The 24,895-nt window shown below is 36.7% G+C and overlaps 1 pseudogene; it reads right to left on the minus strand.

Annotated features, from left to right (window-relative positions):
- Window positions 1-16,883: 16,883 nt before the first annotated feature.
- On the minus strand, window positions 16,884-17,923 carry LOC117695169 (DDB1- and CUL4-associated factor 13 pseudogene; annotated as a pseudogene).
- Between the last annotated feature and the right edge of the window lie 6,972 nt (window positions 17,924-24,895).

A 24,895-nucleotide genomic window follows, 5' to 3' on the forward strand; every position in this document is an offset into this window, starting at 1 on the left:
TTTGGGTCTATGGAGTATATCATGGGTATCCTGTACTTTATACCTAATGCTCCCTTATAAGTGAGTACATACCATGCATATCCTTCTGGGTCTGAGTTACTGCACTCAGGATAGTATTTTCTAGTTCTATCCATTTACCTGCAAAATTCATGATGTTTTTAATAGCTAGTTTTTAATAGCTCAATAAGAAAATTTTCAAAAATAGACCCACGAATTATAATCTTGAATCCGTCAGGATTGAGAAAATATATAACACAGATGATTTTCTTTGTTATTCAAATATTCCATAGGTTTCAAAATACTCAACATTATTTTACTCTAATGAAATAATATTTAAGCAATATTATACTTGTAATTGAATCAATTATTATACCTAAATAATTCACAGGCAAAAAATAAATGCTTAGATCATTTTAAAGAAAAATATTTCTTAATAATTGCTTATGTTTAGCTTATGCAGTTGTGGTAAGTAGATGCACTCATATACATATACACACAGATTTTCTTAACTATTTTGTTTTAATTTATTAAAATTTAATTAAGATACAAAGATGTTATTTTATTATGTATACTTATGTAGAGAGAAAGGTGGGATAAAAATGTTTGTTGTAAAGAAAATTTCAATTTCGATGAATTCTCACAAATCAGAATATCATTTATATCTTATTGCTGCCAGATACATAAATGAAAAAAACCTTAAAAGACATCTATCTACTATCAGTGTTAACTTTGCACCAACAATGTGAAGTAAAATATGAAACACATACTGAAGTATATTCTTATGATTTTCTTATTTAACTTAGTGCCAAGGACCAAGAAGGAGGAACGACAAATGGCTTAAGAACTCATGGAACGCAGCCCACAGGATACCACAGCCACATGGGTGGGCCTCAGTGTGGCATAGACCAGATAACTATGTGTCCTCAGGACTTTATGCTGTTATGGAGTTCTGCTGTGCTTGCTGCCCTCATATCCATTTTAATTTAAGAACTATATGAAAACTCAAAGGGGACTTCTAGTCAACAGTATCTATAGCATTCAAAATAATAGTGCTTGATCTCTTTTAGGCATCATTGCTAGAGCAGATTTATGATTGAATCACCACCCAAGAGAAGCACTTAGAGACATAATGTAACAGCATTGACCACCACCCTTAGAAAGTATTTGGAAAAATAAAATTGTTAGTAAAGCTAGGTGGAGATATTTTTGCTACTGGCTCTGAGGTAGAAAATCTTCAGGGACAATTTGAAGTTCAGAAAAGCACAGTCTTATTATTTTAGCTAGGGACCTTTTATGGTCAGGGAACAAGAACGATGGCAGCACTGACTGATGTGACTCTCACTGAGGCTAAACAGGTGATGATTGATTTCATACACCCCCTTTTACCCTCGGCTTCCTGATATGATTTAGTAAGAATTGCTGATGAGTAGGTATACATTGTAAAGTAGATATGACTGATTTTTATATAAGAGCTTAGATTTATGATTCTTTTAAGATTCTTACAAGATTATTTTTGAAGGTAAATAATAAAATAATTACTCCTTTCTTTGTAACCACAAATTCCTGAATGCCAGTAAGAAAAACTGGCTGAGAAAACTGTCTTGCTTGCTTATCCTTTGTTAATCTATAACAAGCTGCTTAGTTATGACTATGTGTGGGTTCTTGGGAATATTTTGTTTTCTTTACCTGTACTATATAATGTTATTTCGTGTAAAGGTATTGGGAAACATAATGTTGGTTTTTTTGTCATTCACTAGAAGAAAACTAAAATGTAATCACATTGTAATTTTACACTGCTGGAAAGATTTTGCTGGGATATATAAGCTATGTAAGAAAAAAAATAAAGTGTGTGGTTGGAACATTGTTCCTTCCATCTATCAACTATGTATATGTATGAAGTTTGTATAAGAATGTGTTGGAACTTTGTTCCATTCAACAAATCTGTATCTATGTATATATTTAAAGCTTGTCTGGATGGGTGTTTGATGTTGCTCCATCCACCAACTGTATGTGTATATGTACGTGTATAGACATGTGGATATGTGAAATGCTTGTAGCCTGCATGCTGGAGTTTTGCTCCATCCATTCTATATGTGAATGTGTAGGTATTTGTTTGTCTGTATGCATCCATGTATGTATGAAATCATTGGACCCTGCCTTTTATACCATCCACTTAATGTGTGTTTGCATGCACATATGGGTACCTGTGTGTGTGTGTGTGTGTGTGTGTGTGTGTGTGTGTGTGAATTTTCTCTCTTTCTCACTGACACCAAGGTGTTAAAAGATCTCAAAGTTTTTTTTTTTTTTTTTTCTGGCTACATGGAGTGCCAACCCCAGTAAAATTAAGCTTTGTTTCCTCAGAGAATAGTCTACTAAGTAATTTTTCTAATCATTGGCTATCATTGGCAGCAGTCTTTGTCAGTATCTGAATTGATCCCATTAGGGACTCTAAGCACTGACCACCAATGGTTGCCTGCCTCAGTTTACCCACCCCACAGATCCCAAAACTGTTGCATCTTAGTTTTACCCTTATAATTAATATACTTTTATTAAATGTTTATAGGAGAAATGGAGAGATGAATATTCATTTGATTCTAAGGATCATAAATATAAAAGTTACTCAATCAAACCTCATATATAGCTTATAAAATGTTATTTCTCTGTTTTGTTGGAAATAAACCTCAAAAATTCTGCAACACATTAAGGCATTATCCTTGTTACAACACATTTGCAAACTATAAACAAAATGTGGAAGAAAACTGTAAACACAACTTACAAAAATAATTTAAAGTAAATGGAAAAACACTCATATTATTCTATTTTACCTTTAATGTTCCTCTATTTTAATCTCTCAATTTACCTTTTTGAAAGCTAGATGATATAGGCACAGATGTATTAGGTAGATGATAAGAAGGTAAAGAAACTAGAAAAAATTAAATACTATCAGGAAAGTGTAGATTATCTTAATTTCTGCCTCATGCTTCCTTTATTACATGCAGCTGTTTCATAAGACCTTTAATGTATTGGTACTCAGCTTTGGACTAAGCCTTTCATATGACTTCATGTTGTAACCTGTGGCAATTTATATACTATTAGATTTTTTTCTCTGATTGAATACAAATATTGTACCGTGCATCTTTCACCACTTAGTATTAATCATATCTTTTGGGCCTACAGGAAACTATTCCATCTTCCACATGACAATTTTTCAAAAAGGTGAAGGCAAACAGCATGTCTTTCCATCCTCAGTCTAAGCACCCACAGAATTAATATCACCACATTGCATTTTTCACACACTCACATATCCTTCCTTACCTCTCTCCAAAGCTGTAGAAATAGTAAGAAATTATAACATATAGGAACTAATTATATAAACTCAATCACTTATTTCAAGTGCAAATGTCCCAGGTAATGAAGTCGTACAGGATTTAGACAGAAGAAATCATTGAAGAATCAGTTGTTTACGAATGAGTTTTTTAAACAGGTGTCATAGAAATACAACATCTGACTACACACTGAATTTACCATTATTCCTATTAGAACTACATATAGTTAAAGATGCTAAATATATAAAAGTACCTGGGGACATTCTGACCCTTTAAAAACACTAAATGTATGGTATTAAAAAATAAAACAAACAAACAACACAATAAAAAATGGGGTATAGAACTAAACCGAGAATTCAAAACACAGGAATCTTGAATGATTGAGAAACATCTAAAGAAATGTTCAACGCCCTTAGTGATCACATAAATGCAAATCAAAGCAACCCTGAGATTCCACCTTAACCAATCAGAATGACTACGATCAAAAGCTCAGGTGACAACATATGCTGGCAAGGGTGTGGAGAAAGAGGAACACTCCTCCATTGCCGGTGGGATTGCAAACTGCTACAACCACTCTGGAAATCAATCTGGAATTTCCTCAGAAAATTAGAAATAGATCTCCCTGAAGAACCAGCAATACCACTCTTGGGAATGTACTCAAAAGATGCCTCATCATGCCACACAGGGACATTTTCTACTATGTTCATAGCAGCCTTGTTTGTGACAGCCAGAAGCTGGAAACAACTCAGATGTCCCACAACAGAATAATGGATATATAAAATGTGGTTCATTTACACAATGAAATACTACTCAGCTGTTAAGAAGAAGGACATCATGAGTTTTTCAGGCAAATGAATGGAACTAGAAAATATCATCCTGAGTGAGGTAACTCAGACTCAAAATGATATTCATGGTATGTAGTCACTTAAAGTCTATATTAGCCAAAAAATGTACATAGTAGAACATGTGCCCTTATGGCATGGAGAGGCATCTTTTGAGTAGATTCCCAAATATTGTGGTATTGCTGGATCTTCAGGGAGATCTATTTCCAATTTTCTGAGAAAACTCCAGATCGATTTTCAGACTGGTTGTACCAGTTTTCAATCCCACCAGCAATGGAGGACTGTTTCTCTTTCTCCACACCCTTTGCAGCCTGTGCTGTCACCTGAGTTTTTTATCTTAGCCATTCTGATTGGTATAAGGTAGAATCTCAGGGTTGTTTTGATTTGCATTTCCCTGATCACTAAGGATTTTTGAGCATTTCTTTAAGTGCTTCTCAGCCATTCAAGATTCCTCTGTTGTGAATTCTCAGTTTAGTTCTATACCCCACTTTTTGATTGGGTTATTTGGTGTTTTGGTGGTTCGTTTCATTAGTTCTTTATATATTTTGGAAATTATGCCTCTATCAGATGTGGGGTTAGTGAAGATATTTTCCCAATCTGTAGGTTGACTGTTTGTCCTATCTACTATGTCCTTTGTCTTCCAGTTTCATGAAGTCTCATTTATCAATTCTTGATCTTAGAGCATGAGCCATTGGTGTGTTCTGTTTAGGAAATTTCCCCAGTGCCAATGAATTTGAGGATCTTTTCTACTTTCTCCAGTTTTATGTGGAAGTCCTTGATACACTTGGACTTGAGCTTTCTGCAAGGTGACAAATATGAATCTATTTTCATTTTTCTACATACAGACAGTTATATTAGCACCATGTATTGAAGATGCTTTCTTCATTCCATTGTGTATTATTGGCTTCTTTGTCAAAGATCAAGTGTCCATAAGTGCAGTTTTATTTCTGAGTCTTCAATTCTATTTCATTGATCAACCCACCTGTCTCTGTATCAATATCCTGTAGTTTTTATCACTATTTCTCTATAGTATAGCTTGAGACTTTCTGCCTTCTCTTATTTGAAGGTTTTTGAGCCTTGAGAAGATAGTGTCATTTAATTATCCCACTTGTGGATAAGCACTACACATTTTACAGTTTGACTAGCTGTGAGTTTCTGTGTTAATGACCACACACTCAAATGAACACCATCCCTGAGATAGTCTGTGAGTATTCTATAGTTATAGAGAGAAGAATTTAGAAGACATTTGACATGTCCATTTAGCAAAATGATATTGGGTTCATCTCTGTGGCCTGTATCCTCTCACAGAATTGGTTCTTGGCCATATTTATAGTTCTAAGCATACGTTTCTTTCTGTGAAATAAGACTTTAAATTCAATCAGAAACCATTGGTTACTCTCATATCTTACTATACCTGTCATTACTGATGCTCACATGGTTGATAATTTGGTAATATAGTTATGGCCTTTTTTTCCTAGCAGCTTTCATAACACTTTCTAGTATGATGAGAGGTAACCAGTAGGGAAGAAGATTTTTGGTCAAAACCAAATTGATTACTCTATTTTTTTCTTTTCTTTTCATTTCTTTTTTTCCTTTTACTTTTCCTTTTTTTGTGTGACAATGTGTATGGGATCTTCAGCAATGGGGTGGAATAGTAAATGAAAAGCAGAGCAATTGTATTGCTTTTGAGCTCTCCTAGGCACCTCTGTGTAATGAGGGGAATGGATATATCCCACCCTTTCACTGGACTTTTCATTTTCAACCTATGTATTCTGGGATGAGTATATTTGTTTATATGAGGGTTATAAAAGAGTAGACTGCACTATGTTTTTTCAAACATCTTTTTAGTTAGTTATCTTTATAGCAAAGCTGTCCTCTGTCTTCTTGAATGTTCCCTGTATACTTCATCCCTTTTCTCCTTAATATCACCTATGTTTTTTCTACTGTCTCTGTATCCCTTTCTTAATATCTTAAAGACTGGAATTTTAAATAGACTTAATATCCTTTTTAATTTATAACCCAGTCTTGATACCTATACATAATTACATTACACTTTTATAATTTATTCTATAAAATCCTGACATATATAAATTCCTCAGAAACTACTTCAAATATATTTCTTCTTCATTTAGCACTATTATAAGTTAACAGTCTACTCTTTTCTAAGGTTAGTTCAGACATAAAAGTACTATGAGCTGATGGAATTTAAAATACTTAAATGTATCTAAAATATGCAACCAACTCAATTGCTCCTTACAAATTATTTGTCATTTCCATAGAATAATGCAAATGGTGTTCCAGATCTGTCAAGCATTCACTTAAGGTCATTTTTCTCTCTTCCATTGTACTTACAATAAAACATCTGAAGTGGTTTTAACGGTTTAAACTATTAAACTAAATAATCAACAGTTTAACTCTGATTTCAAGCTGTTACATGAACAATGAATCACTAAAGTTGCCCATTTTATATTAGGCACTAAAAATGTTTCCTGTAATAAAGTTTATGTTCCTAGTGGTAGTCAATTTTTTATTTTATTTAGAAGGATTAATTTAAAATCCAGCTGATACATGTCATGTGTGTTGTAAAATGTGTTTATCACATAGATACTGATTTAAATGTATTACAATTTTTGATTGATTTTATCTCTTAATTTTATTTACTGAAAAAACAGATTGAACTATTTTGTACTCATTTTTATGGCTGCCTTGTATAAAATTAAAATTTTATCAATTAACAGATGAGTTAGTTCTCTAAGGATCATTTTATTGGTCTATTCCAAATTATATTGAAAACAGTTATAAAATAATTTTAATCACAATCATCTTTTTTAGTTTAGGATTATATTTACTTTATTTCTTGTACTGTGTATCTCTACTATAGATTTTTACAAGTGTTTTTGTTTTTTGTTTTGTTTTGTTTTGTTAGGAGATACATGCTGAAAGGACAACTAACCCAGCATAAATCCTTATTGTGTTCAAATAACAATGTGTCTACTCTGTGATATATAATACACACACATCTATATTATACTTTCCTGTTACTGTAAAAAAATACCTGATCAAAGCAAGTTAAAGGAGAATATTATTTTGAGTCATAGGTACAGAAGTTTCAGTCTATCACAGCAACAGTGGAAGAGATAAAGGACCAACCAGGCTAGTTCAAGTCATGGTAGCCAGGAAGCAAAGGCAATGCATGAGTGAATTCCTAAGCTCACTTGGTTTCCTGTTATCTCATCCATGTCCTCAGTCCATTTGGTCATACCACTCAAATTTACAGTATAAATCCACCTTCTTAAATCAGTCTTCTTAAGAAATATTCTCTAGTATGCACCATGAATCTTTGTCGTTAATCTCTGTAGTGTTTATAAATTCTTGATGTGGTCTGGGCCAGAGCACTGAGCAGATCTTGGGTGGCAGCTCTGCCCCCAACATCCAAGAACCCAGAGGAAGCAGGGATCCCAGGCACTTGAACTCAGGCAATATCCTAGGTAAGCAGACAGCAGGGCCCGCCCTAAACAGGGAGTAACTGGGAACCAAAAGGACCCAGGAAGTTACTCTTGACCCGGAACACTGGTTCCTTCTGGTCTGGGCCAGAGCACTGAGCAGATCTTGGGTGGCAGCTCTGTCCCCAACCTCCAAGAACCCAGAGGAAGCAGGGATCCCAAGCGCTCTAACTTGGACAGTGTCTTAGAAACTACTTCTCAGATCTGAGGCCTAGATCAGACCTCTGCCAGGTCTGCTGTTGGGTGGACCCCGGATTCCACCTGAGACATACTGGAAGGTTCACTCAATCCAGATCCACAGAGGAACAAATGAACTCAGAGCTTCAGACAACATATCCTGAGATATTCTAGAGGAGACACTGCACCCAGAACAGCAGACACCTAGCTGGACTACTACCTTGGAGGCACCATATCCTGAGGCATCCGAGAGGTACTACTGTAATCAGTGCAGCTGGAAAAGATCACAGAGACATCTGGACCCCTAGGAGATCAGACACAAGCTAGATAACTAGAAAGACAGGCTTCAGTCAGAGACAGCAAGTACAGGCAGCACTAGAGTTAACCAGATGGCAAAAGGCAAGGGCAAGAATGTAAGCAACAGAAACCAAAGTTACATGGCATCATCAGAACCCAGCTCCCCCATCAGAGCAAGCCCTGAACACCCCATCACACCAGAAAAGCAGGAATCAGAATTAAAATCACTTCTCATGATGATGATAGAGGGCTTTAAGAAAGACATAAATAACACTCTCAAAGAAGTTAAGGAGAGCACTGGTAGACAGATAGAAACCCTTAAAGAGGAAACACAAAAATCCCTTAAGGAATTTCAAGAAAATGCAACCAAATGGGAAAAGGAATTAAACAGAACCATGCAGGATCTAAAAATGGAAGTAGAAACAATAAAGAAATCACAAAGGGACAATACCCTGGAGATAGAAAACCTAAAAAAAAAATCAGGAGTCATAGACACAAGTATCACCAACAGAATACAAGAGATGGAAGAGAGAATCTCACATGCAGAAGATACCATGGAAAACATTGACACAACTGTCAAAGAAAATGCAAAATACAAAAAGCTACTAACCCAAAATATACAAGAAATCCAAGACACAATGAGAAGGCCAAACCTAAGGATAATAGGTATAGATGAGGGGGAAGACTCCCAACTAAAAGGACCAGTAAATATCCTCAACAAAATTATAGAGGAAAACTCCCCTAACCTAAAGAAAGAGATGTCCATAAATATACAAGAAGCTTACAGAACTCCAAATAGTTTAGACCAGAAAAGAAATACTTCCAGCCATATAATAGTCAAAACATCAAATGTACAAAACAAAGAAAAAATAGTAAAAGCAGTAAGGGAAAAAGGCAAAGTAACATATAAAGGCAGACCTATAAGAATTACACCAGACTTCTCACCAGAGACCATAAAAGCCAGAAGATCCTGGAACGATATCATACAGACCCTAAGAGAACACAAATGCCAGCCCAGACTACTATACCCAGCAAAACTGTCAATCATTATTGATGGAGAAACCAAAATATTCCATGACAAATCCAAATTTACACAGTATCTCAACACAAATCCAGCACTTCAAAGAATAATTGCTGGAAAACTCCAACACAAGGAGGGAAACTACAACCTAGAAAAAGCAAGAAAGTAATCTTCCAAAAACCCCAAAAGAAGATAGTTACACAAACATATCTCCACGGATGTTAGCCCAAAATCTTGGATTATCGAAGACTCAACCCACAGACCACATGAAGCTCATGAAGAAGGATGACCAAGAGGTGATGCCTCAGTTCTACTTAGAACGAGAAATAAAAATGCTCAAGGGAGCAAATAGGGAAACAAAACATGGAACAGAAACTGAAGGAGGGGCCATCAGGAGACCTTTCCACCTGGGTATTCACCCCATGTACAGCCACCTAATCTAAACACTGTTGTGGATGGCTGGAAGTGCATAATGTGAGGAACATGATATAGCTGTCTCCTTAGAGGTCAGCCAAAGACTAACACACTCAGAGGACAATGTTCATAATTAACCACTGATATGATCAGGGGTTTCCCAATGGAGAACTTAGTGAGAGGACTGAAGGAGCAGAAAGGGTTATCAACCCCAGGTGGTAAGCAACAATACCAAACAACCAGAGCCCCCCAGGGTCTAAACCACCAGCCTGGGAACACATAGGGAGGGACCCAAGACTCCAGAGCAATATGTAGGGGAGGATGGCCCTGTCAGACATAGGTGGGAGAGGAGTTTCTTGGTCCCATAAAAAAATGAATGAAAAATGAATGAATAAACACACAGTGGAGGGGGATGTGAGGGTGGGGAGGGGATAGTGAGGGGGGTAGGTGTGGTCACTGCCTCATAGAAGCATGAGGAGGGGGATGGGATAGGTTTCTGGGTGGTGGGAGGAAGTAGGCTAAGGGGATAAAATCTGAAACGTAAATACTACAACCAATTTTAAGAAGCAGGGAAAAAAAAAAGTCTTCAGAACCAACATCTTTAAAAAAAATGTCAGCCCCCTGGGGCTGGGAATTTTTTTTTTTTTCTTGATACTAAAACTTGTTCTGAGAATTGTATATTGCAGAATACACAGCCTTGGTGTATCTACTCATCAAGCATACTGAGCAGACCTGCCCAAACCTCTGATGTCCTGGAATTCCATCTGGATTCAGTGAAGACACAGCATCAGAGGCTTATCAACTTACTCTCCCCCCCACCCCTCTTCTAAAATCTCAACGCCCTTAATCAGCTTGAAGAAGTTAAAGAAGAGTCAGCGCCCCTATTCCCTGAGCTTGGGGACTAATGTGGTTAATAATGGTCTGTCTTTCTAGGGACAAGTAGTGGTTTTGTTGGAACAGGGGGGATTAGCTAGGACTTACTGCATAGCCATAACCTACTGGTAGAAATTTATATACTTATTATCAAGATGAAGTTATAAATTCTTAAATGGTACAAAATTTACTTTGATCTCAAATTTAAGGTTTTCATTGGTACGAGCCTCTTATTAATATAAAAATGAGATGAATATTGATACACTCATGGGCATTGTGCCTGTATAACACATTTAGGAATACAATGCCTAGACCCAGCCCTTTTTTAACTTTTTTAACTGATTTGGGACGGTTAACCTATGAGTTAAGGGACTATAGCAAATTCATATTTTTGAGTTTATTGTTAGGGTGCTTTCCATATTTTACTTAGAAATAGCTGAGAGGAGTTAACAGAAAACAGTCCAGGTTACCTTACATGGATAGTTGGTTTTCAAAACATCAGAAGTCCATTGAACTGATGCTACAAATATTTATATATTAATGTTCATATTGATTAGAGACCTGTCAGCTCCTGACAGCTTCCTGTCGTGGATTGGATTCTAAGAAGAAATTGAGCATCCTTGGAGTTACTCCAGTTGTGTGGTAACAGCCACTAGGCAAGAATTGCCTCTCTCCATCTACAGACAAATTACTGTCCAGAAAAGGACACACATGCAGAATAGTCGACTGATTATATCTGCCTAGACAGAGTAATCAGTCCTTAATAATCCTGCATCACCAAGGTCTGTCAGATGATTCTGGGCCAGAAGGCTGAAGATTTGATGCTCCAACGTTCGGTAGTATAGGGGCTTTTCAGGTGTTCAGAGGTCTCTATAAATTGGCTAAGTTTTAGAGGCTATGCTTTGTGCTTCCCACATTTATAGTTAACTCAGTCATTCTGGATTTCTGACGGGGTTGAAAACTTATAGCTATTTACCGTAAGAGAAAAGATTTGAGTGGATGGTCGTCAGCTGACATTCATCCTAAAGCCAGGTTTAGAACTAAATGTTTTAGTTAGGATAGATGACAGAGGTGCTGGTTAGTCAACAAAATGATGGACTGGGTATTAGGACTATCTTGTACCTCACTGGTACAAATCGGCATAATTATGCTCTAATTGTATTTTGAGAGAAAAGTTTCATTTTAACAGGAAGGGTGATGTGTAGGAGGAGCTAAGGTAGGAGGAGTACTGAGAGGAAGAAAAGGAGTAAGAGGAGGAGAAGAAGGATAGGAGAAGCTAGGTGATGAAAGAGAGAAAGAGGGGGGGAGACAGGGAGGCAGATATTCATGTATCTCCACCAGTCAAAGATAGTTGTTATATCTAGGTCGGTCAGTGGGTTACACCTCTGATTGAACAATTCCAAACTTATAACGCTTATGATTAACATTATTTAAAAAAAATGTATAAATGCAAAAAGGAAAAGGGGGCATAGGATAGGGGTTTTCTAAGGGGGGGAATGGGGAAAGGGGATGGCATCTGAAGTGTAAATAAAATATCTAATAAAAAAATAAATTCTTGATGTGTAGCCACTGACGTATAAGCAAGAACATCTCAGAGGAGCTTTCTTTACTTGAATGATGGCATAAAGGTGAATCTTTACTGGTTACTTGGCTGTATTTACAATAGCCTAGGACAGGGCACTTAAACTTTTTCTATTCTTGAGCATTTTTCTGCCTACAAAATTTTTACCTTGCTCCATCTATATAAGCATATAAAGGATATTACAAATCAAACACTTACTGATTATCATAGCAAAATGCATTTGAGAGAATTTGTTAAAAACAGAAGCATAGCAATGAATTAAACTGAATGTCATTGCTTGTTTTTATGTAGGTATTTCAACCTTCATTCAGTATGTGGCATTACATGACAGTTGAACTGTATTTTTTTAAATCATAACTGTTATGGAGAAGAATCTGCAAAAACATGTAGTAGAACATAGCTGAAGTATTTTTAGATCCATGCTAGAAATTGTTAAAAATTCTGTACTAACAGAATTCCCTCTACTGGAGGGACTTCTTCAGGTTCCCTCTTCCCACTATTGGGTATTTCAGTTAAGGTCACTCTCATTGATCCTGTGAGCTTCTCACCTCCTATGTCTCTGGGACTTTGTAGAGGGTCTCCCCACCCCCACCCCAAGAAGTTGAATATTTCTATTCTTTTTCAGGGCCCTCTAGGCTTCTCTCCTGTTCTTCCCCCTACCTGATGCTGTTCAAGCTTCCTCTCTTGGGACTTCCTTCCTGCTAAGCTTCATATGCTCTGTTAGTTGTATCACGGATATTCTATATTTCTTGGCTAATACCCACTTATAAGTGAGTACATATCCTGCATGTCCTTTTGAGTCTGGGTTACTTTTCTCAGGATGATATTCTCAAGTTCCATCTATTTGCCTGAAAATTTTTATAATGTCCTTTTTTAAATAGGTGAATAGTATTCCATTGTGTGAAAGAAACATTTTTTTTTTTGTATCCATTATTCATTTAAGGGACATCTGGATTGTTTCCAGCTTCTGGCTATTACAAATAAAGCTGCTATAAATGAATGTGTCCCTGTAGTATGGTGGAACATTTTTTGGGTTTATGCCCAAGAGTGGTATAGCTGGGTCTTCAAGCAGAACTATTTCCAATTTTCTGAGGAAGCGCCAGACTGACTTCCACAGTGGTTATATCAGTTTGTGATTATAATGTAGACACATTTCTCCTTTCTCTTTTTGTCTTCCAAAATTTTTCTGTTCACTTTGAAGAATTATTTTTATGTATATATTTATTTTAACTGTACATATACCATTGGTAGCATATGTGTGCAGTGCTTAAGCACATCAGAACTGCTAGAACAGGAGGTACAGATATCTGTGTGCTTTTTTGTGAGTATAGTTAACCCCTGGGTCTTCTTCAAGAAAGTCAAGTGTTTCTAACAGCTGAGCTGTTCATAGTTCTTATGAAGCTACTTTGTTTCTATAAATGAAGTTCATTATGCAAATGAGCTGAATGTAACTGAGAGATGAGTATGAAATAGACTGTGATGCAAAATATTACTGTATTGTGTGTCATTAATTGCAAATCTAACCAGAAATTTCATGGTTCACAGAAAACTGGCTGACATGGTATTCAATATTTGTATAGTAACAAACAAACAAAGATATTAGGTGATATTTAATGAAATATTATTTACCAATTGCCTAATTTTTTTGCTATTTTATGTCAATAACAATAGTGTAGTATTTTAAAAAGAGAGATGGAAATATGTCAAGCAGTTTTAAAAATAAAACACATAAATTTACATTATTGTAAATATTTTGAGGTAGGCTCCTGAGGTAGGCTCCTTTTCATTTATTTTTTATTTTAATTTGAAGTTCTTTATTGCTTATAAAGAGCCTTTCTTTTATGTGCCATTGTATTAGTAGGTCATCACATGACTTTAGTTGTTAATAAGAATGAATTTTTCATTTGTCAGATATAGATTTTTCATTTGTCAGATATAGCTGCTAAGGCACAAGTGTGCACATCTGTAACACATGAATCATGTTAAGATATGATGAATGATTGCTGCATGCATTAAATTATTGTTTCTTCCACAAAACAGAGACAAAGCATTTAAAATGAGGGAACACTCACGTTGAATATGCTTTCAGAGACTTAGGCATTGTTTTCTTACTCCATTGCTATGTAGTTCAGGTAAGTCAAGATCTCATGGTCTCATGATAAGCAAAAGGCAAAGAGGAAGCAGGTATGGTACATAGACAAGGTACAGTTTTTCAAGGTAGGTATGGATCTATGTCCTCTAATCCAGTCATATCTCTTAACAGCCTATCTGTGGATTAAGTCACTAATGAAAGTAGCTTTTCATGGTACAATCATGGGCCAGACTTGTAATATTTGAGCCATTTGGGACTACTGTATATCTGAAGAATAATATCACAGAATGGTAATTTTAAAGTTCAAAAGTTTCAAAACAGGTAAGTTATAGGTAGTGATTATGAGTTTACTTTTCCTACTGATATATTTGTTTAGTGTATGGAGTTCTGAAAATTTTATGCAAATATTGAAAACTTATGCATTTTATGTAAGAATACCTATTTCAAGCTTGATATTCTAAAATGGTACTATACTGTTGGCAGTGAGCATGAGCTCCTCTCCCCCATAGAAAAGGCATGTCCCACTCAGGTAGCTAGCATTTCTAAGGCTAGTTAACTACAGAAATTACAGAACTATGCATGCTTTCATTTTGGAATAAGAATTTCAAATAAGGTTTTGAATAAGAATAATGTTCTACCTGTCCCCTTTTTCTTTCTAAACTATATTTTATTTTTCTCTGATTCACAAATTCAATGCACTTTTCTGTATTGTCTACGAGATGTGTTGTATTTGAGCTGGAAGAAAAAATAAAATAAATAAAAATGTTCCCTCATGGAGAATTATAGTATATAATACTTGAATGGATCGATGTGTTCTATTTCATTGTAGATTTTGTACAATATTTTTAAAGCATTAATTAGCTTATTATTCAATTGATATACTAATGGTGAATATTTTTCCATAAGCAAATCAGCCATTGTAATATTTAAGTGGAATTTAGAAGTTTATAGAACAGATCAGATACAAAAAATAACTTAAAAGAGTTTTGTAATTGTTCCCAATTTTTTCTACCCTCGCATCTAATTTTGACAGTAACTTATTATTAATGACTCACTTTTATATTCTGCCTAAAGTGGTCACATTTTTTTCTTTGTTGAAGAAATGCTTTTCTAACGTCACATTGCATCAGTTTATATGATGTTTAATTAAGTCAACATTCTAATAATAGGCGCATATGATAGGAAAAAAAGAATCTGCATCATTAAATTGCACATATGTGTGTGTATGCTAGTGTGTGTGTATTTATAGGTGTTCATAATGATGTGGAGCGATCAGTAGTCTGTCTTTCTCAATTAGTATCTATCTCATTTTAGTTAGGGTGTCTCACAGAACATGGGTCTTGATGATTGGTAAGCCTGGATGGCAGTGAGATCCAGGGATTTCTCTTCCCTCCTGTCCCCTATTTGTCCACCAGCCTTGTGATACAGATGTGTTCTCTTCTGGCTCTTTTTTTGGTCTGAGAGATGTGAACTCAGATTTTTCTGAGTGTGCAAGAAACTGTGCAAGACATAACTCAAGCCCCAGTCTTTTGTATTTTTGATAAAACAACAATAGATCATGTATAAACAACCAGAAGTTTATTTAGCATTGTTCTTTCAATTTAGAAGGCAACAACAAGTTGGTGACAGATTCAGAGTATAGAATATTAATTGTTCCTTTTGTGACTTCACATGGCTTAACATGTGTTAAAAAAGCAAGAGGATGGTTTTTAACACAGGATATAATGAAGCATGGGTTATATTTGTACTTGCTATGAAGTTTAAGATGACTTTGAATTTCTGCTCTTCCTGCCACTCCTACAGAGTGCAGGGATTACAGTCAGGCACCACAATTCCTGGTTTATAAAATGCTTGAGATTGAATTCAGAGTCTTGTGTGTGGTAGGGAAACATTCTTCCAACTGCTGAATATCCAGGCAGGTGTTTCATTTATAACAGTACTGATTATATTAATGATTACACCTGCTTCATTATCTAATCACATCCCAGGGGTCTTATTTCCCTATGCTATCACAGTGAATCATTAACATTTTCAGAAATATACAGCTTCAAACCACAACAAGCAAGTTAAACAACAAAAATAGTTCACTCTTGGAAAATTTATAACTCATCAGGTCTGGGAAGATATAACCTGTTACATCAAAGTGGACTAACTTGTTGAGAAAATTTCATGATCTCAGCTGCAGTTGAGATAGATAAAAATTGCAGGGTATGATAGGATAAGGTGTATAAAAACAAGAAACTTACATTAAACAAAAAAAGGAAAAATTTATGTAAAGCTGTGGATAAACTTTTGTTACTTTAGATTTCTGAGATTATCCAATCAAGTTCAGTCCCAAAGTATCTGCTCTCAGACATGCTTTATTTTGAAGGAATTATTTCCTTAGACACGATTATGACTTATGTCCCAATGGCTTAAGTTTCCCATTTGAACTGGAATTAATTACTTCAAGCAATTTCACAGGTACCTGTTAAAAAATTTTTTTACAATGATGTTATTGATTTTATACTGTGGAACTAAAGACAAGTATGAAATCAACAGTTTTTCTCTTCTACATTTTCTTTAATGTGTCTTCACAAATACTGGAGTAGAAATAATAAAAGCAAGAACATTTGATTCAACAAATGGTAAAATATGTTGTATGAAATGTTTCAAAACCTTCCTTATTTGATGAGAGTTAAACTCTGAGTATGCCTGCTTAATAGCATAATGTTTTGATCATTTTTTAAAAATCTATTAAACCGGAGTCAGGACTTTTATTTACACAGTTTCCAAGTCAAAGTAGCAAATAATTTTATGTCAATCTTGGTAGGAAAAAAAAAACTTTGTTTCACAACTGCCACTACCTGTTTAGTCCTCTCTGACACAACTGGCACAGATCAAGGCTTGCTATGATTAAAATGATTCATTTCCTTTTTGTGACAGGCTTCCTTCATGATGCACTGCTCCTGAATCTGGCTGTTGATAGATTTTGGTAGATGTTGGTGGGGAGCAATCAGTTTTACATGTGGATGGTATTTAAAACTTGCCTTTAACTTCTAGTTATAGTCATTTGCTGATTTTTTTTGATGTAAGCACACCCAATTTTTCAGAAGCATTAGCTTTACACAGCCAGATGATAATTTCATCAGATCTGCACATAATGTACTTGTTATCAGAAGTCTGTTTTACACAGATAACATATTGAATTTGTTTTGTATGGTACACTTCCATGCTTTGGGTTTTGTCTACAGTAAAGATTCTAATAGACTTCTGGAAACTGGCCGACACAAATTTCTTCCTAATGAGAGAGTAGTCCACATCAAACACTGTAGACACATGACCTATGTGTACCATAACAGGAGTGTTTAGTGCTCACATATTAAAAGTATACAAGCTATATAATCTTCATTTGTTGCAGTAAAAAAAAAAAAAAAAGCTTCTGCAGGGTTCCAACAGATTGTATTTGTTTTCATATCAAGGATAACCATTTTTAAAGGAGTAGCTTGCCACATGCCATACAGTACTATATCATATCAGAAGCATAACTTCCCAAGAAAAATATCTCAATAGGGTTAAATATAACATGACTTATACATCAAATCTCCAATTCATTCATCACACAGAGTTGGTTCTTTATTCAAATGTCTACTTGCTGTCCACAAGTGGCAAACACAGGGCCTTTCCAGTAATTTTCAGTGCCAGCATACATTGTCTTTCTTAATATTGTGTGCAATGGCTCCTCCTTCTCTCCATAACCTGGTCCATCCATTTCCCACTGCTTCTCAGTTTTCCTATCCTTCAAAAGCAACTGCATATTCCTTGTATGAAACCTTCATGTTTCTGGTTGTGAGCCTAGCCATTAATGGCTGAGCCATCTCTCCAGTGACAGCAGATGCTGGCAAGATTGTGGAGAAAGAGGAATACTTCTCCATTGTTGGTGGGATTGCAAGCAGGTATAACCACTCTGGAAATCATCTGGCAGTTCCTCAGAAAATTGGACATAGCATTACCTAAGGACCCAGCTATACCACTCTTGGGCATACACCCAGAAGATGATCCATACAAGAGGGACACATGCTCCACTATGTTCACAGCAGCCTTATTTATAATAGCTAGAAGCTGGAAAGAACCCAGATGTCCTTGAACAGAGGAATGGATACAGAAAATGTGGTACATTTACATAATGGAGTATTACTCAGCTATTAAAAACAATGAATTCATGAAATTCTTAGGCAAATGGATGGAACTAGAAAATATCATCCTAAGTGAGGTAACCCAATCGCAGAAAAACACACATTGTATGCACTCACTGATAAGTGGATATTAGCCCAAAAGCTTGCAATACCCAAGATTCAACTCACAGACCACATGAAGCTCATGAAGGAAGACTTCATGGGCTGCCCCACGCTTGGGGGCCAAAATACCCTGGACTGCTCTGCTGCTCCAGTCCGTGGGTCAGGGTCTAGCAAGAGAGAGAGTGCGGGAAGAAGGGGAAGAGACACAAAGAATGGAGACAAGACAGGGTATGTAGTCAAGTCTCGTTTACTGTCTACCTCTTATTGGCTCCCTCCTTTTTTTGTTTTTTTCTTTTTTTATTTTATTTTTTTAGTAGATATTTTATTTACACTTCAGATGCCATCCACTTCCCCCATTCCCCCCCTTAGAAAAACCCTATCCCAGGCCCCCTTTTTCTTTTTGCACATATACATTTTTTTAAAAAATGTTAATCATAGGCTTTATAAGTTTGGTATTGCTCAATCAGAGGTGTAACTCACTACCCAACCTAGATATATCAACTATCTTTGACTGGTGGAGATACATGAACATCTGCCTCCCTGTCTCCCCCCTCTTTCTCTCTTTCATCACCTAGCTTCTCCTCTCCTTCTTCTCTTCTTCTTACTCCTCTTCCTCTCAGTACTCCTCCCACCTTAGCTCCTCCTACATATCACCCTTCCTGTTAAAATGAAACTTTTCTCTCAAAATACAATTAGAGCATAAATATGCCGATTTGTACCAGTGAGGTATAAGATGGTCCTAAAACCCAGTCTATCATTTTGTTGACTAACCAGCACCTCTGTCATCTATCCTAACTAAAACATTTAGTTCTGAACCTGGCTTTAGGATGAATGTCAGCTGACGACCATCCACTCAAATCTTTTCTCTCAAGGTAAATAGCCAGGATTGGCTATGAGGCTATAAGTTTTCAACCCCGTCAGAAATCCAGAATGACTGAGTTAACTATAATTGTGGGAAGGACAAAGCATAGCTTCTAAAACCTAGCCAATTTATAGAGACCTCTGAACACCTGGACACTCCCTCTACTTCAAAACGTTGGAGCATCTGTTCTTCCGCCTTCTGGCCCAGGATCATCTGACAGACATTAGTGATGCAGAATTATTAAGGGCTGATTACTCTGTCTAGGCAGATATAATCAGTCGACTATTCTGCAAGTGTGTCCTTTTCTGGACAGTAATTTGTCTGCAGATGGAAAGAGGCAATTCTTGTCTAGTGGCTGTCTCACCACAACTGGAGTAACTCCAAAGATGCTTAATTTCTTCTTAGAATTCAATATATGAAGCTGTCAGGAGCAGACAGGTCTCTAATCAAAATGAACATTAATACAGAAATGTTTGTCTTGTCAATTCTGTGGATTTCTGATGTTTTGAAAACCAGCTATCCATGTAAGGTAATCTGGACTGTTGCCTGTTAACTCCACTCAGCTATTTCTAAATAAAACATAGAAAACACGCTAACAATAAACTCCAAGCCATGAATTTGCTGTAGTCCCTTAACTCCCAGGCTGACCATCTCAAATCAGTTAAAAAAGTTAAAGATGGACTGGGTCTAAGCCTTGTATTCCTAAGTGTGTTATACTGGTACAATGCCTATGAGGGTAACAATACTCATCACACTCTTATATCAATAAGAAGCTCATACCAATTTACTTTGATTACAAATTTTAAGGTTTTCATTGGTACGAGCTTCTTATTGATATAAAAGTGTGATGAATATTGTTACTCTCATAGGCATTGTACCAGTATAACACACTTAGATATAAGAATTTATATCTTCATCTGATCATTCTGCAATATACAATTCTCAAAACAAATTTTAGTATCAAGATAGTTTTTTTTTAAAGAGGGCTGACATTTTATAACACACTTAGATATAAGAATTTATATTTTCATCTTGATACTAATTATACAGATTTCTACTAATAGGTTATAGCTATGCAATAAACCCTAGCTAATCCTCTCTATTCCCACAAAACCTCTACTTTTCCCTAGAAAGACAGCCCAACATTTACCACCTTAGTCCTCAAGCTTCTTCAAGCTGACTATGGGCATTGAGATATTAGAAGAGGAGTGGGGGGAAGAGCAAATTGACAAGCCTCTGATGCTGTGTCTTCACTGCCTCCAGATGGAATTCCCGGACCTCAGAGGTTTGAGCAGGTCTGCCCAGCTTGCTTGTTGAGTAGATACACCAAGGCTGATCATTCTGCAATATACAATTCTCAAAACAAATTTTAGTATCACGATAGTTTGTTTTTAAGAGGGCTGACATTTTATTAAGGATGTTGGTTCTAACCGCTTTTCTTTTTTTTTCCCCCTCTTTTATTGGATATTATATTTACATTTCAAATTTTATCCCCTTACCGAATTCCCCCCACCTCCCAGGAACCCCTTATCCCATCCCCCCTCCTCTTGCTTCTATGAGGGTGTTTACCCACCTACCCCCCAATCCCCCTCCCCACCCTCAGATTTACCCCCCCACACACTCAGTGCTCAGCCTTCAAGGTACCATTGACCTCATCTCCCACCTATGCCCAACAAGGCCATCCTCCCCTACATGTACAGCTGGAGTCATGTGGCTCTCCATATGTGCTCCTAGGCTGGTGGTTTAGATAAACCCTGGGGAGCTCTGGCTGGTTGGTACTGTTGCTCTCCTCATGAGGCCACCAACCCTTTAGGTTCCTTCAGTTTACTCTCTAACTTCTCCATTGGGAACCTTTGATCAGATTAATGGTTAGCTGTGAGTATCTTCCCCTGGGTATGTCAGACTCTGGGGAACCCCTAATGAGACAGCCTTATCAGGCTGCTGTCAGCTTTCCCTTCCTGACATCCATATCAGCATCTATTTTTGGTGACTGCACATGGAATGAATACGCAGGTGGAATGGTCTCCATATAACCTCTCCTTCAGATTCTGTCCCACACTTTGTCTCCATATTTGCTCCCTTGAGTATTTAGTTACTCCTTCTAAGAAAGACCTAGGGATCCACACTTGTTCTTTCTTCTTCATGAGCTTCATGTCGTCTGGTAGTTGAATCTTTGTTGTTTCAAAATTTGTGCTACTCTCCGCTTATCAGTGAATAAATACCATGTGTGTTCTTTTGTGATTGGGTTACCTCACTCAGGATGATATTTTCTAGTTCCATCCATTTACCTAAGAATTTCTCAAATTCATTATTTTTAATAGCTGCGTAATATTCCATTGTGTAAATGTATCACATATTTTTATCCATTCCTCTGTTGAAGGGCATCTGGGATCTTTCCAGCTTTTGGCTATTATAAATAAGGCTGCTATGAACATAGTGGAGCATATGTCTTTGTTATATGTTGGGGCATTTTCTGGGTATATGCCCAGGAGTGGTATAGCTGGGTCCTCAGGTAGTGCTATGTCCAATTTTCTGAGGAACCGCCAGACTGACTTCCAGAGTGGTTGTACCAGTTTGCAACCCCACCAACAAATGAAGGAGTGTTCCTCTTTCTTCACATCCTCGCCAGCATCTACTATCACCTGAGTTTTTGATCTTAGCCATTCTGACTGGTGTGAGGTGGTATCTCAGTGTTGTTTTGATTTGCATTTCCCTGATGACTAAGGATGTTGAACATTTGTTAAGGTGCTTCTCGGCCATTCGTGTTTCCTCAGTTGAGAATTCTTTGTTTAGCTCTGTACCTCATTTTTAATGGGGTTATTTTGTTGTTTGGTGTCTAATTTCTTGAGTTCTTTGTATATATTCCATATTAGCCCTCTATAGGATATAGGATTGGTAATGATCTTTTCCAAATCTGTTGGTTGCCGTTTTGTCTTGTTGACAGTGTCCTTTGCCTTACAGAAGCTTTGCAATTTGATGAGGTCCCATTTGTCGATTCTTGATCTTAGAGCATAAGCCATTGGTGTTCTGTTCAGGAACTTTTCCCCTGTGCCTAGGTATTCGAGGGTCTTCCCCAACTTCTCTTCTATTAGTTTCAGTGTATCTGGCTTTATGTGAAAGTCCTTTATCCACTTGGAGTTGAGCTTTGTACAAGGGGATAAGAATGGATTAATTTGAAGCCTTCTACATGTTGACCTCCAGTTGAGCCAGCACCACTTGTTGAAAATGCTGTCCTTTTTCCATTGGATGATGTTAGCTCCCTTGTCGAAGATCAAGTGACCATAGATGTGCAGGTTCATTTCTGGGTCTTCATTTCTATTCCATTGATCTTCCTGTCTGTCTGTGTACCAATACCATGCAGTTTTTATCACTACTGCTTTGTAGTACAGTTTGAAGTCAGGGATGGTGATGATTGGCTCCCTCTTATTGTCTCCTCCTCTCTTATTTTCTCCTCCAATTACAAGGAAATCTGGGGATTTATAAGCACAAGCAGGGGAACACAGCTGAAGGCACTTTACCACATGTACCAAACAGCTGGGGTCACTAAACAGCAAAACAAGATATGTGGGATAAACAAGATGTTTCTCAGAGTGTGCTTCAGTTGTTGTAGGCTGTTGAAAAACAAGTCTCTTATCAGGGTATATGGTTCTAGATGGCTGGAAAGTTGATAGCTGCTTTCTGCTAAAAGTTGGCTCCCAACAGAAGACCAAAGTATAGGTGCTTCAGTCCTTCTTAGAATGTGTAACATAATACTCATGTGAGCAAATATAGAGACAAACTGAAGGAGGTGCTGTCCAGAGACTGTTCCAGCTGGGTATTCATTCAGTCACCAAACCCAGACACTATTGTGGATGCGAAGAAGCAAGCGCTTGCTGACAGGAGCCTGATATAACTGTCTCCGGAGAGGCTCTGCCAGAGCCTGAAAAATACAGAGGCAGATGCTCACAGCCTACCATCGGACTGAGCACAGGATCTGCAATGGGGTCTTCAATAGAGGACTTAGAGAAAAAAGTGAAGAAGATGAAGGGGTTTGCAATCCCATGGGAAGAGCAATAATATTAACCAGCCAGGTTCTTCAGAGCTCTCAGGAACTAAACCACCAACCAAAGAGTACACATAGAGGGACCCATGGCTCCAGCTGCACATGTAGAAGAGGATGGCTTTGTTGGGCATCAATGGGAGGAGAGGCACTTGTTCCTGTGAAGGCCCAATGCCCCAGTGTAGGGGAATTCAAGGGTGGGGTGGCAGGAGTGGGAAGGGGCGTTGTGATTACTATGCAAAGTGAATAAATAATAAAATTATAATTAAAAAGAACTATTTTTAAATCTCGTGGCTATAGGTTCCCATCTCTCTGTTTTTTTTTTTTTTTTTTAAAGATTTATTTATTCACTTAGTTTATATGAGTACATTCTTGCTGTCTTCAGATACACCAGAAGAGGGCATCAGATCCCATTACAGATGGCTGTGAGCCACCAAGTGGTTGCTGGGAATTGAACTCAGAACCTCTGGAATAGCAGTCAGTGTTCTTAACCTCTGAGCCATCTCTCCAGCCTCCCCCATCTCTCTGTTTTGTCTTTCTGTTTGTCTGTCTGTCCATCTGTCCAACCATTTATGCATTCTCAAGGTGAATTTTGAGTTTACAGTGTCCTTATAATTTCTAATTGAATATTGTATTAGATTTATAAATTAGGAAGACAAATTCCTTCACTCGATGTGTGCTTTCATTTTCGTTTTCTTTTAATTTATTGGAATTTCTTATGAGAGTTTTGGATGATAGGAGTCCACTCCTAAATTGCTCATTGTTAAGCCTGTATGTTGGACAGTAATACACCTTTGTATAAAAATTTAAATTAAAATTAAATATCATTGTCCCTCTGTGAAATACAATTTCTGTTCTCTGGTTACTTTTATCACCACAGCTGCACAAGTCTTGAAATACTAAGATAGTTTAAAATCCTCTAACATTGGTTTTCTCTTGGACAAGTAAATTTTTTTTTCTATTTTATGGTAAAGGTGCATGTGTATGCATGAATATGCACACAAAGTCATATTTTCTCTTATGGAAGATACATGATGTTCCAATATAAAATATTTTAAGAGCACAGATATATTTCCTACAAGCATTCAGCCAACAGTATAAAAGCAAGATTCCTTTGAGAAATACTAATATTCTATTAGACAAATGACATACATAGGACACTCCTATTATCTGTGTTTTCTGCAGGTTAATGAATTATTGCTTTACCATTGTTTGTGGGCTTTGAATAAAGACAATTATAGCTGAAAATGTTATTCAGTTGATAATGAACTTGCCAAGAGTACATGATGTCTTGAGCCCTAAGTTTGTTTCCTAGCACTATACAAACTGTGCATGGTGGCACATGCCTGAAATCTAAGCCATCTAATCATGGATGCAAGAGAATCAGAAGTTCAAGTTAATCATAGTTTATACATCAAGATGAGCAACATGAAACTCTGGCTCCAAAAGTGATTAATTTTAATATTAATCAACTTAATATTAATATTAATCAATTGATAGCATTGAAATTTCTATAACACTATTTGGTGGTAATATTCATTACATCATGCTTTTTAGTTATTTTCATTATATTATATTCCTATGATCAAT

Source organism: Arvicanthis niloticus, chromosome X (genome assembly GCF_011762505.2).
Source record: "Arvicanthis niloticus isolate mArvNil1 chromosome X, mArvNil1.pat.X, whole genome shotgun sequence".
Classification (NCBI taxonomy): Eukaryota; Metazoa; Chordata; class Mammalia; order Rodentia; family Muridae; genus Arvicanthis; species Arvicanthis niloticus.